Source organism: Theropithecus gelada, chromosome 15, assembly GCF_003255815.1.
Source record: "Theropithecus gelada isolate Dixy chromosome 15, Tgel_1.0, whole genome shotgun sequence".
In the NCBI taxonomy this organism is placed as follows: domain Eukaryota; kingdom Metazoa; phylum Chordata; class Mammalia; order Primates; family Cercopithecidae; genus Theropithecus; species Theropithecus gelada.
Genome location: NC_037683.1, coordinates 91,593,407 through 91,597,795, shown reverse-complemented (window position 1 = coordinate 91,597,795; position 4,389 = coordinate 91,593,407). Strand labels below are relative to the sequence as shown.

The window sequence follows — 4,389 nt, the reverse complement described above, 5'->3', positions numbered from 1 at the left end:
TTGAAAAACATGTAACTCTGGACCAAACATTGGGCTATTTAAAAAACTCAATAAATTCTAGGGAAATCTACTAAGTTACATTCTTTGACAATAATCAAATATAATTTAAAAGTCAATATTAAAAGGTATTTATATGTGTATGTTTAAGTCATACAACTGGAATTTAAAAATAGTTTTCTAAGCAAATTATGGGTTGCAGATTTTAAAAAGCTAAATTACCAGTTAGTTGTAAATAAATGATTATCAGAAGCCCATGTACTGTCAATAGGATATAGCCAAAGATACGAGAGAAACACATTTATTAATAAATAGTAATGATTAAAAAATAAAAGCAAAACAAGACAAAGAAAGGAAGTGATCAATAAAGATATGAGAAGAAATCAATACAATGAAAAGGATATTAATAGTTCTTTTTTTTTTTTTCTTTTAATTGTCATTTTATAGCTCTCCACCGCATCTGCCCCCCACCCTTCCCTTTGATGACGACGTTTGCAGGTTTCAGGGGGACCAGGGAACAAACAAAGCTGGGGCCTGGCAGCCCCACTACGCTGCCAGCCGGGGAGAGCAAGTCACAATTACAAATTATCACAACAATTAGCTCCTGTACTTAGGGGATCTGCAAATTGAGGAGGCCCCAGCTCCCCATTGTACAGGGGTCTATTTGGCAGTGACCTTGCTCTGGAGACGATGATATTCCCTCAGCCTGAGGGAACTGATGTTGACGAACCTGGTGGCATCAGTTGGCTCATAATTACCCTGCACTTTCATGCTCACCAGCTCCTGGTTGTAGATAGACAGTGGGACTCCCAGCTGAGGATGTACACCTGACCCTTGAGGATGAACACCTGCATTTTTTTTTCCCCTTCCACTCGCTCCTGGAACTTGGCCATGCAGTGGCGGACAAATTCACACTCTGGGCTGTGTCAGAAACTGGTACACACCAGCTCAGCAAATTCCAAGCCCAGGCCTTGATTTTGCGCACTTCCGGGTCCGTGGTGAAGGCCTTGATGTCTAAATGAGCGTGGTAAAGGATGGCGCCTGCTGGGGTCTCATAGATACCTCGGGACTTCATTCCAGTGAAGCGGTTCTCCGCAGTATCAGTGCGGCCACGTCCCGCTTGCCCGCGACTTCGTTTAGGTACATGAAGAGCTCCAAGGAGGTCTGATGGGTGGTGCCATCCTTGACGTTGGTCACCTTCACAGGGACCCCTTTTATAAATTCAATCTCGAGAATGTCAGGGGTGTTGGGGGCTTTGGCTGGGTCATGGGTCTTCGTGTAGAGACCTGGAGGCGCTTGGTTCTTGGGGTTCTTCAGGATTCCAGCCTCACGGCTGATGTGCATGAGGTTCTCGTCCATGCTCCACAGGTTCTTAGGAGTGACCAGGATAGGAATCCCGTGTTGCTTTTGTGTATTCTTCCACCAGGTCATTGCGGTCCTTGAACCGGTTGTTCCTACACCCGCAATAAAGGGAACAATGACCACAATAAAGGGAACAATGACCTTTATCTGGGGGCCCGATGAGTAGCAGGTGAGCTCAAATCGGACCTGATCGGTCCCCTTTCCCGTGGTGCCATAGGACACATACCTGGCCCCCTCCCGCTGGGCAATTTCCATTTGTTTGCAGGCAATGCAGGGCTTGGCCAGAGAGGTGCCCAGGAGGCAGCGGTCCTCATACACTGTGCTGGACTGCATGGCCGGTCAGATGAACTCCTCCACAAACTCCCTGCTGGCATCCTCAATGAACACCTTTGTGGCCCCAAGCTTCAGTTTCCTCCTGGCTTCCTCCAAGTCTTCCTCCTGGCCAGTGTTGGCTAGGTAGGCAATGACATCATAGCCTTGTTCCTTCAGCCACATGAGGATGCAGGAGGTGTCCAGGCCGCCACAATAGGCCAGAACATGGAGCCTTTGCTGGACATAGCTATGTCTGGGATTGGAGGCACCAGTTGCTGGCGTCTGGAATCTGTCTTCACGGTGCAGTGAACCACTCAGGCTTGGGCAGCCGTGGCAGGCAACAGAGCGCGAAAATTAATAGTTCTTAAAAGGAAACTAAATGCTTATTCTTTGATGAGTATAATAAAATTAAATAGACAAACTTTGTTAAGATTGATCAAGAACAAAAGGAAGAAGGGACACACACATAAACTCATTAGGAAGGGAAATAGAATATAAATGCAATCAAGAACATTTAAAAATTAAAAAGAATAATATGTTAAACTTTATGAAAATAAATATTAAAAGTTAGAGGAAACAGATTACTATCTAGAAAAATATTAATCACCAAATAAAACAAAAGAAAGGCCACAAATAAAACTGCAAGATAGGACAGGCACGGTGGCTCATGCCTGTAATCCCAGCACTTTCGGAGACCAAGGCGAGTGAATCACCTGAGGTCAGGAGTTCGAGACCAGCTTGGCCAACATGGTGAAACCACGTCTCTACTAAATACAAAAAGTTAGCCAGGCATGGTGGCACATGCCTGTAGTCCCAGCTACTCCAGAGGCTGAGTCAGCAGAATCACTTGAATCTGGGACGAGGAGGTTGCAGTGAGCCGAGGTCGCGCCGCTGCACTCCAGCCTAGGCAACAGGAGCGAAACTCTGTCTCAAAAAAAAAAAAAAAAACCTTCCAGATAATCAAAACTTCATCTTCTTTCTAATAAAAGGCCCCAGACATAAATGGTTTTATAGCTGATGCAAACAAACTTTCAAGAACCAGGTAACCCCTATGTTTGTAAGCTCTCTCAGAACATTATTAAAAATACAAAGTTCCCCCAAATTATCCTGCAAGGCTGGCATAACCCTGCTACCAAAGCTCACAAAGACAATAGAATTAAAGGAAACAAACAGAAATTACAGAATAGTATGACTTATGAACAGAGGCAAGAATTCTTAATAACTTTCTAGCAACTAAAATACAGCAGAATATTTTTTAAAATGCTTCTAATTAAATAAGTAGATTTTCCACTATGAATTTAAGAATGGAAATCTAATAGTATAATTCATTACGTTTTTGAGCAATAGAAGTGAAATTTATGATTATCTCACTAGATACTAGGTAAACATTTGATAAAATTCGGTGTGATTCTTTTTTGTTTTATAAACTCTAAACAACCTGGAGGAAAAGAAAACTTCAGGCTGCGTTCTCTGAAAGCAGATGCTGAGACTGCGTTCAATGTGCAAGATATTTATTAGGATTCACTCCCTGGGGAAGGGAGAAGGCAGCAGGATTTGGCAGAAAGAGAGAGAGAGCCCATCAGTGGTGTCCTGCACTGAACCTATAAAATCTGGCTTTTATACCCCTGCCTCGATCAATAATTGGATGCCCGGCACTGCATGAAGGGTGTACTCTTGGCTGAGGCAGCTCCCTGAAGTTGAGAAAATCCCCAAAGGAATTGTAGCAGCAAGTCCTTCCTTGAAAGGGGATGGGCAGTGCATCTCCTACCCATCACTATTCGATTAAAAAAAAAAAAGCAACTTAGAATCACCTCTAGTAAAGGTAGACATGTTGATCCTTACACCACCACTATTCATCGTAGAAAATCATAGACAATGAAATAAAGCAGAAAAGAAAACTGGTATGAGGTACACTTGTTGGAAAATAGGAAACAAAATTATTATTTTCAGGTAATATGACTGCATGTACAGAAAACCAACCCCCCAAAAATTGAACTTTTATTTGTTCCACAAGATACACAGAATACAAAATCAACAGACAAAACTTTCTAAGTAGCTTTTCTAAATACCCACACCCCCAATTATCATCTGAAAAAAAAAAATCATTAAGTGGATTAAATAAAGTTTTTTTAAACAGCTTTAAAAACATTTTGTTAATATGGTAAGTGAACTAATATGGACCCCTCTCCCTCAACCACAAGCACATTGAACTGCTGGATAAAATATGGGTTTAAAAAAGTCAATACTTAACAGCTCAAAACAAAGAGGAAATTCTCCAGAGAGCTCAGATGGAACACAGTCTCTAGAGGCTGCAAGCACCCACCAGGAGGAGCTACAGTATGATGTGAATGGCCACCATAGCACAACTCCCACGGGGATCAGATTTCCCTAGATTGGAGCAAGAAAGCAGCCTTGTTGAAAAAGATAAATTCTAGATAAAACCAGGATTCTGGAAGGGCTGCCACTTCTGGAAAAGGAGAGCTGAAAACAACTATGTCCCTGGTTCTGGGTGACCAAAAGATCGCTTGGCTCTATGAGCCTCCAGGTAGGGGTTAAACACGCCTACTGTAAGAAATCAAAGCCCCACATTTGGACCATGCATAGGGTGGAATAAAAATGTATATTACACATTTAGTATGGCATTCCTCACATTGAAATATTAATATAAAAACATGTTTCAGGCAAGGCGTGGTGGATCACGCCTGTAATCCCAGTACT

The 4,389-nt window shown here is 42.5% G+C and overlaps 1 pseudogene; it reads right to left on the bottom strand.

Moving 5' to 3' along the window:
* Positions 1–417: 417 nt before the first annotated feature.
* LOC112608575 lies at positions 418–1,916 on the bottom strand (annotated as a pseudogene).
* Between the last annotated feature and the right edge of the window lie 2,473 nt (positions 1,917–4,389).